The sequence below is a fragment of the Cyprinus carpio genome, chromosome A17 (assembly GCF_018340385.1).
Source record: "Cyprinus carpio isolate SPL01 chromosome A17, ASM1834038v1, whole genome shotgun sequence".
Taxonomy (NCBI): Eukaryota; Metazoa; Chordata; class Actinopteri; order Cypriniformes; family Cyprinidae; genus Cyprinus; species Cyprinus carpio.
This window is the reverse complement of record NC_056588.1, coordinates 23,013,707-23,025,686: the sequence shown is the minus strand read 5'-3', so window position 1 is coordinate 23,025,686 and position 11,980 is coordinate 23,013,707. Positions and strand designations below refer to the sequence as shown.

General features: G+C 42.3%; 1 pseudogene; it reads left to right on the top strand.

The window, feature by feature from the left end:
* Window positions 1-474: 474 nt before the first annotated feature.
* Window positions 475-11,980, top strand: part of LOC122148248 — a 100,331-nt pseudogene continuing 88,825 nt past the window's right edge.

The window sequence follows — 11,980 nt, the reverse complement described above, 5'->3', positions numbered from 1 at the left end:
GACTCAGGCATTTGAATTCGATAACAATGAACACATAAATTCATAAACATAATTGCTCATAAGTAACAAGATTCATTTTAGTCATTGAGTCTCAGAAATATCTGTGTTGAGGAGTGTTTTGATATTGCCTACATAGGCACCATTTGTAACAAATCACAAATCACATAGCAATGCACATAAAATACCCAAGACTCATGGCAATGCTACTCTTTTCAAACCACTCACAACACACTTCAATTGTGATTGTTTTGAGTTTTAGTAAAAGCACCCTTCATATTGCTGTTTCAGAAAATGCAACAAATCCATTTTAGTGTTGTGATCTTCTGAACAAAAATTACAATAAATTGATAGGCCAATTTGTTGATGTCTAACATTGTATTGGATAACTCCATTTTGTCTCAAAGCAACCTGTGAGCCTCCAAGAACAAAATACTTGTAGACGATCTATAAATTTCTCTATTATATATTCTCACTATGTCCCAGTATCAAATGCCAGCAACGACTAGTTTGGAACAAGGCAAGGACAGCCGGTCAGAGGACTATCAGTGAGTATATTCCATTGCAACCATGTTTTCTATTCTTCATTCCAAAACATGTGCGATTTTTCTTGCCATTCTATGTCACCCACTGTGAAAATGAAATTTTTTATATGCAATGTATTAGGATCGCAAATTTTGACCTCTTCTTAAACATTTCTTTGCCTGACCAGTGCAAGACCTTTACATTGGACAGCCTTACTGGCTTGCAAAGAAGAAAGATTGCATCAATGATGTGGTTTGGCAATGTACCAAAACGGGCCTGTAATTAAACATGTCCTTGTAACATAGGTTACCGAGAATCAGGGCGCCTAACACATTTTACTTTGTACCAAATAGCGTACGGTACCGAGTAGAAAAGAGACCCCGTAACCAGGTTGTAGCACTCCAGAAAAACTTGGGGGTGCCTTCAGTTTATATTGTCATATTATAGGTGCTTTCGACAAAACCACACCCAAACAACTGGGAGATCCATCCTATACCACTAAATAGAGGATCAGGATCCGCCCAGTTAACCAACCAGCACTATACAACACACATTGTCACATAAAGCACCACTGTGTATACACTAAAACCAAATAATACAGGTGGCTTAGCCTAACCTTTAATGTGCCCTGGTATATAATACTGGCCAATGAATGAACTGGCAGAAAATACATTATTAAAAAAAAAAACAAAAACTTTATAAATCTTACAATAGGAGAACCTACTAGAGCCTGTGGGGCTGACTTTTTGGTCTTTGGATGCATTGTGCTTCCAATATTGCAGGTACACTATTTAAGAATACAAGAAGTAATTGTTCTTTTTTTTAAAATTAGTGCAACTATTCTTATTCTTCTCCATATCTTATACATAGACTTACTCCAAACATAGAAGTTGGATAAGTTAAGGGAACAAGCTCTGGTCGCTCTTTCTACACCCTCATTAACTTGTTCATGTACATGTTTCCGCCCCCCTTCCTACCATTACTTATATACCCCACAAGTCACATCTAGCACTCCTCACTTTTGCACCCTCAGTCTTACACAACTAACTCCCCTCGCCCCCACCATTTTTTCTTCGGCAACATACGCCCCACGTCTATTGTGTCTCACCACCCCCCTTCCCCCCCCCCCTCTTTCCCCCCCCCTTTCCCTTGCCGTAGCCTGAGCTGGTTGTTGGTGTGGTTGCTCAATAGAATCAATAATCACGTTGCTGCCCATTCGCCCAAACTGAATTTGCCCCGAAAATAACAAAACGCGGGTGGCGTCGAGTCCGCTCGCTGTGAAGTGTGAGCGACCTCGGCAGAGGATTCCAGCTTCGTTGTCTTAAAGCTTCCTGTTCTTGTCGAAAGGCTATGTTATGCAAATGAATACAATGATTTGCGCCAAAGAAGAACGTCAACTAGCAATGTGGAGAAGTTGTGATGCGTATTGTCTGGTTGTCATGCAGCTTGTTTGCCGGCACAGACAGATACAGCACGGTGTTCCATTACTGCGCTTTACAATTCAGAGCGCTTCTTTAATTGCATATACGGCACACTACTCCATATTATACACAGACGGTTTGGCAAACACCTAGCTTTGTGATATCCAGGCCTCATCCTCCGCCTTGTGTCTCGGTCGTCCCATCACAGGCCCAAATTTTTTACTAAAGAATTTAAGCAAAGAAGCTCTGCACAGTTTTGCGAGCTAGCAAGATTCTAGTCGAAGATGCTCTACGTGTTTAGAATGTGTGGAAAACATCTCGTCAAAATTATGCTGGGTTCACAACGTCACAGCTCACAGCTGCTTGTTTGGCGGATTGGTTGGCAAGTCCGAAGGTCTGCAGATTTTACTCCCAATTTTTGATTTCAATAAAATCATTTAAAATATTAAATTACATTATAAAATAACAGCTATTGTAAGCTAACCAACACTAGACCAGTTTCTAGTTACAAAGACCAGTTTTTTATTAAGAGTATACATAATTCAGCTGTCATCTATTTTTCATAGGGTGTCCAGCTGCCACTGTGTGGTGGCACTGAGGCCCCACTCCTTGTCACTACCTGTGGCTTACAACCACACGGTTCTTGCTTCTGTTAGAAAAGTGGCTGGTATATGATACATAGCGGAGGCGTCAAGAGAGAGCGCGATTTTCTCAGTCTCTTATTTTATTATTCACTACTTCCTTATAATTCGGCCAATCGGGAGAGTAACCGCTGCCAAAAAACATCGCAATTGGACAATTCCAGACAACCAGTTCTCCAGATATACATTTCACATCAGTACAGCAGTTGCTTTTGGAGTCCAATCCTAAGAAACAGAAATAATTTTATTGAAGGTTTTACGGCCTGTTGCTTATTTTGACGATTTCATTTTTTCATTTAAACTGTCCCATTATTTGTAAGAAAAACAAAGAAGGAAAAATGAAGCAAAGACTGCTCACTGAGACTCACAAAAAACCGTTTTTCCAGTACTATTAGATGACGTTCTATAATGCTTCTCTGCTGGTTCCTTGGCATGCAGAGTTGTTCCAGTTAGATTGTGCTATAGCTGTATCTGGTTTTTCCGGATTCACGATGGCTCTTGGGAAGCGTGCGTAAAAGAAAACTATTTAAATCATCCGGAGTTTTAATTTTGTGTCTCCTAGCCAAGAGTCCTTTGACATTCGAGAGGCTGCAAAGAAACCAGTAGTCGTCTGTGGTGCAGTACAGCGCAGATACCATGAGACAGAAGTTCAAACCCCATGAGAAAACGGCCCTTATACATTTTACATTTACACAGGCGGGCCCTGATGTCTTGCGAGCCATTTAAAAATCTGCCCATACAAGGCTGAGGCGTAATCCCACTACAGGTGTGTAGAAGTGATTCTAAGAGATGTTACCATCCGTGTAATTTGTTGACTTGTGTTTTCTCGGTATTGGACAAGATCCTCCTTGTTTGGTCCTGGCAAAAACACGACATACTCAACATCACCAATCCCTAATTCAGGGGTTATGGGTCTATTATGTGAAATGGTGCACTCAGTCGGGTTTTGGTTTGTTGGGTGTTATGCACAACATTCAGATATAATATCAAGCGGTATACAGGCAAGTAACCCATGTTCGAAACTGCACACAACTGCCTCAAAAGATAGTTAATGATTACCCTCACAAAAACTAATTAAGCAAAAGGCACGTTCACACAAAACTGACGAATAACAATCCCCACCCAACACTAGTTCAACAATACTACGCGCTTTCTTCCTTCAACATTAATGAATTTGTATATTGGATTCTTACATGCGTCACCCAGTTGATTGCCATGGACCAATCTTACTGTGAAAAACACACCGTCGACTTGTGGGGGCTGGAGGCCATGAAAGTTACGCAAGTAAGTATAAGCCAGGATCATATCACACCGATGGAAAATCAGCAAGACTCAATTGGCGTAGTTATGCTGGAACGGGCTGATAGAACATTGGAGTCAGAGCGTTTGGTCTGTATGTGTCAACAGCATTGCGACCAATAACATGATAGGTGAATCAGTTTTGATTGTACTTTATTGCTTTTGTTGGCCGATGGCGAGCTTTGCTATCCGTAAATCCCAAACTATATCGGAACACGTGTTTCAAGCCTACAGTTTATATGTCTATGCAGGTAATCAAGGGCCCCTATTATGATGAGCTAACATCAAAACAGATAAGAGCCGATGTGCCTCCGCTCTCCACCAGCAAGCATATCTATAGAGGTCCCCAACTTCAGACCTTAGACATCACCGACATCAGGTTGCAGATCTGGAGCTCATCAACTCAGGGTGATGCTTCACCGTTGTGGCTACGACACTTCCACCTCAAAATGTTCTCTCGCAAGCGTCTAGGACGGCAAGTATTACTACTGCCCGTGCCTCACATAAGCCCACTAAAGCTCACAGAGAGTTGACACAGGTTGTACCTGCGAAGATCCTAGTAAACATAAAATATTCTTTTAATGTCCTGTTGTTGCTATCCCAGGGGTGCGTATGAGCCCAGGCTACGGAAGCTCAGAGTAACTTACCGGGGGGGAATCTCCTCTCCCAATCCATCGCAGACTTACACTGCGGTTCGTCTCCTGGACATCTCAGGCTATAAGCTGGGCAGGTCTTCCCCACAGAATTAGCTGCCGCTAAGTCGCGGTTGCTACCAGTATAGCAGAGTTCGTACACTGACTGCAATGGTTAAGCTCTACTGGGACCAAACTCTCTTACGCACCCTTCATTACTTCGTCACTAAACTATGATGTGCTGAGAGGGTTCACGCGTGCGGCGTTAAACGCCGACGCCGTATTGTTTGCCCCCGCCTGAGACGAGCGAGAATCAATCCTGTTTGCCCTCAAAGGATCTGACCCCCTAGTAGTCCACAATTTTGATCCAAACAGCTAGAAAACACAGCCTGTGAAGGGTTGTCTACAGGTAAATGCTTAACAACATGTGGTCATTTTCAGCATGCGGCTGAAGGCCGTGTTACAGCTGGTAGTAAATGCGATCTGGTCCACTTCCATCACCTCTCCTCGCTCGCGTCGCCTTGGGATCGCAGAGGAATCCAGACAAGGGTGAGTACACATGCCTGTTTTACACCTGGATGTTTATAGGAGTATCTCAACATTGATTTTTCCATTTCGAAACGTGACGACCATGCCTGGCCTGAGATTTTCTGAGCGGGGAGGATTATGGGGCGCAGTCGTTATGTATGTGGTATTTTTTTTTTTCTCCTTTTTTTTCCTTTTCTTTTTTTTCCACGCTCCTGAGTCTGTTCGATCCTAATAGTGTGAAAGAAGCTTTCGCAATTTACATAAGAACCCAAAGGAGTGCAGATCGAGGGAAACAAATATGGAGAGCAGGCCAGCTTATAAAAATCACTCTCTGGTAATAAAGCATTGACATTTGTTGGTTGCCTTAAAAACAAACGTATGAGTTCAGATGGCAAAGTTTTAAATCTTGTCTGGCTACACGTCCTGCAGTGTTGTAGATTTAGGTCAGTAGCAAGAGAGAATGCTTTGTTGTGGCTGTTTGATGTAATTCTGACCAATGAAGGGGCCACCTATAGTGTCGAATGTTGGTGTTCCTACTAGTGTAACCCTTGTAAGTGGTCAAAAGTTTACAAGCTCAAAACATTTTACAACCCCATTCACACCTGTATTTAGTGTATTTACACACAGCTTAATATCAGGTGTAAAAAGGCCCAAAGTATTCATGTCACGGTGCATTAAGTTTGAAGTGCAGACAGCCTATGAACAGAGATCTTGGTGCACACTACAATAATCTTTGGCCGAGTTGAATTGTTTTGATCATGTATCGCAACTTGTTCTTGGGTATCGACCTTCTTATGGATCGTGAATCAACGGGATCCTTTTCGCGCATATGCGCGAGCCTGAAACTATAGCCGTCAGATCCTATTTAGTACTGAGTTTGGAATAGTACTACATGACTTGTCTGACCTAGTCATAGCTGCTAATTGTTTTTTCAAAACCTCCGCCAGACCTGTCACACTGGTGGTACGAATAATGGCAAAAAGTCTGGGTAAGATGTGTTACCCAAGCCATAGTTTTATCTATGGGTACTGGTACTTGCCATTGTTTTGTCAGTAAGTCACTATGTTTTTAAACTTTATCCAAACAGCACAGCGTTTGTATGATCGTGTATTGTGTTTTGTCTCCCACTATAGCAGTGCGCCCGTAGATCCGTCAACATGGTCCACGCTGATATTGTGTCGCGCCTGGTCGATGGCTCGTAACAGTATAGGACTGGCTAACTTTGCTAAACGTTGAATTGCTTCCTTGAAGGGCTCGTCCCATTTTCCTTTTGACATCGGTCATCGCTACAAAGTTGCCAGATCAGGCTTGGGTTTCAGCTAGCATGCGGAACATCCGCAAACTGAGTTTCCCATGAACAAGGCTCCCCCCCGGCAAACACAATAAAAAAAAAAACCCAAAATGACATGCAGCTGTGCTCATGCAGTGAGTCCGCACCTTCCGCCCTAACCGCGGAGGCCTTCCACCAACACTGGCAAGGCCATTGAACGACATAAGGGAAAAAGAGCGTCATTTCCAGCCCTTGTCTCTCGTGAGAACGTGGCCCCGAGCCATGGTGCTCATCACAGACGGCAATGTTCCTCAGATTCTTTTCAAAAACCCTGCCAACAAACTAAGGGAGGCAGACGTGGAGATTTTTCGCTGTGGGAGTCAAGGACGCCGTGCGCTCCGATCTGGAGGCGATTGCCCACCACTCCCTCTGTTACCATGTGTTTGAGGTTGAAGCACTTTGACTCTTTTCCTTCAGCGGATATCCAAGGAACTAACCACATCCATCTGTCTAAGAATTGAGCAGGGAGCTCCATAACATCAAGAAAAGAAGTATGTGCCACCTAGATTAATATCCGTTTATTGGTTTTTCTGTCATTTTTGTTCATGTTTATGTGAGTGAGATTTATTGGATATCTTACCAGTGCTTTCCAAGTAGGACTGTTCCTGGGGTTGGAAACATCCTGGATGGACCTGGAATAACATTCTTATCCACCAATAACATTTTACGATGCAGAAAGTGATTAAGGTTAGGCCAGGGTTAAGAATCGTAAATCTATTCCCTCAGATAAGCAGTTTACCTACTGGGTAGTTAGTTAAGGGATAGGGTTTCAGAACCCCCCCCCCGATTTTTATTTGATGGGGAATGTTGTTCCAGGATCAACAAAAGATCACAACACCACACAGGCTCTGGAAACAGCTGTTGAGGACAGATTCGATATAATAAACAATAAATAATCACATCTCAACATCATCATAATCAATACTAACTAAATTGTTGGTATATACACCACAAATATTGTCAATTTTATTATTGTTAACCGTCGTCCCTGTATTCGCTAGAATGTAGGTTCTCTTGGAGCAAATCTGCAAGCAGAACAATCGTAAAGCATTGAGATCCAGATGATAAACGTTCATGAAAATATACAGTGTAAATGTGAATTATAGTGATGTGTTTCTGTCATACAGGTTTGGTTCCAGCCAAAGTCGCTAAGCTTCTCTGAAGTCACCTCCAGAATGCTTCAGACCTCGGTGGATTTCTGATGGAGCGATATCCTGGTCTTTTCTGGTGACGCTTCATGCCAGCGCTGACATAACTGGAGACTACATCTCTTTGTGGTGGTTTCCTCATGACACCTCCTCTACGATTTTGCCCAATCTCACGCCCCTGGCCACTTACGAGGTTAATGTCATCGCCCAGTATGATAAAGGAGACAGTTTTCCTTTGACAGGCGAGGAGACGACTTTAGAAGGTATGTAATCATAGTCAAAAGTCGTTTTATTCACTGACTCTACAGACAGCTTTTTTGCTGTGGCTGATAACACGCACCTGCTCTCGTCTTCAGAATTAGGCTCTGTCCGTAACCTCGTGGTGAGTGAAGAGACTGTAGACAGCTCCGCGTGTCGTGGAGAGCCGCTCCTAGGAGCAGTGCTGAGGTACAGACTGTTGTATGATCCAGTGGTTGGAGGAGATAAACTGGAAGCAGAGACTGATGGGAGTTCAGGTCACCGGACCACTGTGCTCCATGAATCTGCTAGCTACCCGTCACCACCTACCGTGTCACAGTGGTACCCTGGGAAAGTATTGCAAGCGGAATGGGTCTCTCTCCATGGACACTGAGGGCAACCACCAAAGAATGTCAGCACTGTTCGGAAGTTTTGTTGTTATTTACTTTTGGATTCTGTTTTCTTGAAAATTCAAAAACAAGTTAATTAATACCATATTTATGATTCTTTCTAATTTCGGGGCTCTCCACGTGACCTGAGGGGTCCGTTCAATGAGACCGTAGCCAGCATGATGGTCTCCTGGCGGGCAGCTCCAGGGCAATGGTGCTTCAATATCATGTGGGGCCTCCAACCCTTGATGGTGGGGGTGAAAGGAAATGAAATGTTGTTAAGGAGACACCAAAAAAGTCTACACAAACAAACTAAGCTTTGCTGCAGAATTTGTCGCCGGACACCGAGTATGAGCTGTTCGTTAGTGCCCGTTACACCTCTGGCCTCGGAGCTCCACTGATGGGAACAGGCACCACTCCTGGAAGGTAAGAGACAGTTCTGTATTACTTTTGAAGATTGTGCTTTCTACAAAACAATTCCTTGTGTCTGCAGTAACACTGTATATAATGAAAATACAAACTGATGGGGGTTGGCAGGCATTAAGACACCCGTGATGCAGTCTGCACACAGTGGTTGACCTACACACTGCTTTTTTTGGCTACTATGAGAATGCCGATCTATATGAGATAATACACATATTGCTGACACAGTTATTTTAGCAGCAAAGTCACTTTCAAAATTGGTTTGAAAAAAGTGCATTTTCAACTGACAAGGGCTGTCAGAAATGCTGGCAAATTCTCTCAAAATACGGATCATTCGCCCAAGATTGGCCAGATATTGAACTTTAGGAAGAAGTGGTGAAGGGAAACGGCACTACTGACTGCTACCCTAATTGTGTCTTGTGCACACTTCTATATCACACTCTTAACAGAGTACAGACGTACCTAAAAGACTTTCGGTGATGTCTGTCAGAGTGAAGTAAGCTCTAAATTTGGGAGCCCAAATGGATGATCCTTTTGATGTGTCATCTAATGACTGATCTCACTGTGTGGATTCCCCCATGCTCTGGGTTTATACATTTGGTGTGTGGGCAGGCAGATGTGAATTAGCTGATCTTGTAAAAATGTCCTCACTCATGCTTGGCATTGCAAGAAGAGCGAATGGAAACAAATCCTCGAAAGATATTGGTTTGGATTCATCTTTTCTAGTGTCTAACCGTGGTCTAGCAATCAGAATTTGGGGTTTTAAACTTAAATCATACAGTGTATAGTTCTGTTCTACTTTTCTAAAGTTACTAATTTAAAAACCACATCATGTCAATATATAGATTGCATACTTTTTTGATACTGTGCTGGATTTTTAGTGATTGCTAGTTATTTGTGTCTGGCTTATACGAGTGGTCTCGAACCACTAAGAGCCAGTTTATTTAACGTAAAAAAACCCTTCCTTTTTTGTGAATTACATGTCTCTCTCAATATTCTCTTGATAAAACGTCATGTCAGAAATATCATTACACTTGTGGGTTTGTTGAATATGAGCCACTGCCATAACATTCATCCCAAGGTTTTAGCTTGAAAATAAATCGCCCCAAACTCACTGCACGTCTTTCTTTTCTTCGGATTTATTGCAAGCAGTGTCATATTAAATGACTGATTACAGCATCTCTAACCGGGACCGCTCATGACTGTCCTCCTCTCTTTGTACAAAAGCACATATTTTCAGAGGCTTGTCATTAGGTAGTGCTGACTCAAGCCGCCTTTCAATGACGAGTTAAAGGAAACATGTGACTTAATTTTTTGGCCGATGACAAGGCGTTTTCCGAACGGAGCTTGCGTTAAACATAAACTCCTATCCTGAAAGAGCATAACACAGCTTTCTTTGTTTCAGCCCCCAGAAAACTCAGTCAAGGCAATTAGGAAGTGACCAGTTAAACAAGGGCTGTGTAAGGGCGGACCGACCAGCGTCACACTCCATCCATCTCCTCTTCAGCAGCCTATTAAACTGAATTGTTAAATAATGCCATTACACAATGCCGTTGGGGCTTGCATGTCCTTCTTAATTCAAAAAATGTAACTTAGTTTTTTCTAAATCTGCCAGTTTTGGTCCAGGGGGTCTCGTAGCATCTTTGTGTCTTAACATCTGTTGATGTGGTTGCAGTCAGCATGAGTTTTGTCTCATGATGTAGTTTTTGTGGAAAAAATGGGCTTGGCTGTGAGATCTTTGTCAGCACCAGATCTCTTAACCAAGACTCTGCCCTGTTTTAACTGAATATGAGCTGAATTCTCTGCCGAGAGTAGAGAGGAGGGTCCGACCTCATTTTCTCATCAAGTGCCTGTCACGTTTAGATCCCAGGCAAATTTTGCAAATCTTAATCAGTGTGCTATTTGATATATCCCAAGTGTAAGTCATGCAAGATGAGTTTGAGTATTTTTCGTCAGCTGATGTATGGCAGTTGATGTTCAAGAGATTTTTATTACCACCAATAGTGTTCTCATTTTGTGGCCACCCCTCTGGTGTCATAACTTCTTAAAGAGCGATTCTTAGATGTGGTAATCCTTTTCAGTGGCAGAGTTTGGCTTTTCTCTGAATATGGACACTGGATGAGAAGATCCAGAAATTTAACTCTATATGAGTCTATATGGCAACAGCTTCAAAGAGGAAATCAATGGAAAATGGTGCTAAATTGTTCATTAACGTAGATATAATGTTTGTTTTTAGCTAAATTTGGCACCTATGACCATAAGGCGCAAGCTTTAGCTGGTTCGATTTAGCCCCTGCCTGTTATATGTACTTAAAAAGCTGCACAAAGAAAATGTAGGTTATGTAAGCAACATGTAAAATATGTTACAATATACGTCCAGTTCTGACTTCCTGTATGGTTTGAATGAGGATGAATATGGTCCCTTGGTAATATGCATGAGGATGGTCAGTCAGAGTTACAGAGTGACCTTGCAGGCAAGTGGGCAAGTTCAAGTCACAGCTCTTTTCTGACCCTGATCTCTCCACTGCCTCCTGTGGTAGCCTGGCAATCTCATGGTCCTGTTCGAATATATAGGGCAAAAATCCTTCATATGCATGAGGTGGTTGGTCAGACTCTTCTGTCAAGAGAATGTGTTAAGGGGACAGCTAGGACATAGCCATTGGAGAATTTGTCTTGCTTCCAGGCACTCCAAACTTTTCCAAAGTGAAATAATTCAGGGTGGAGCAGTCCACGTTATGTGCTGAAAAAACTCCCGGTTCCAGTTAACAATCAACATTTTGGTTGGATTGGATTTGCTAAAACAAGGATAAAAGAGGGAAAAAATAGCATAATGTGAAGGTCCGAAAGATGTCTGGTTTTTAAATCTGGCTCGTCAACACATAACAATATCAGGGACAGCATTAATAAACTTCATGCATGGTATTGCACTGTTGTGTCTACTGTTTTAGATTGGTGCTACATGGTTTTTAATCAGTGCAAACCACAAATGGAGTAACCCATTAATAAGCATGTTGTTTTCTGAGTAGAGGTTGCCTGCAGGTGGCATGGCATTGGCGCACTTTGTCTTTATTTTAAACAATCAAAAAGCATCCCGTCAGAAGGCAATAACATACAATCTGCTCTCTTCCTGTGCTCCTTCAGTAAAAAAATCAGACCTCTATGGCTGGACGTAGAAACAACTTCAGATCGTCAATCAACCCTGGCATCAGAGTCCCTAAATTCTCGTCTGATTCATCTTGAAATTTAGTTATTGGTATTCTAAGGCATGCATCATTGTATTGGCTTAGTTGATTTGAACAAGCACTTTCAACTATTAACTATTAAACTGTCAGTTCATAACTTTGGTGTTACAAATACGAATGTGTGTGTTTGCTAGCTTGTACTAAGTAATTATGTTTTTCACGGTCTGGT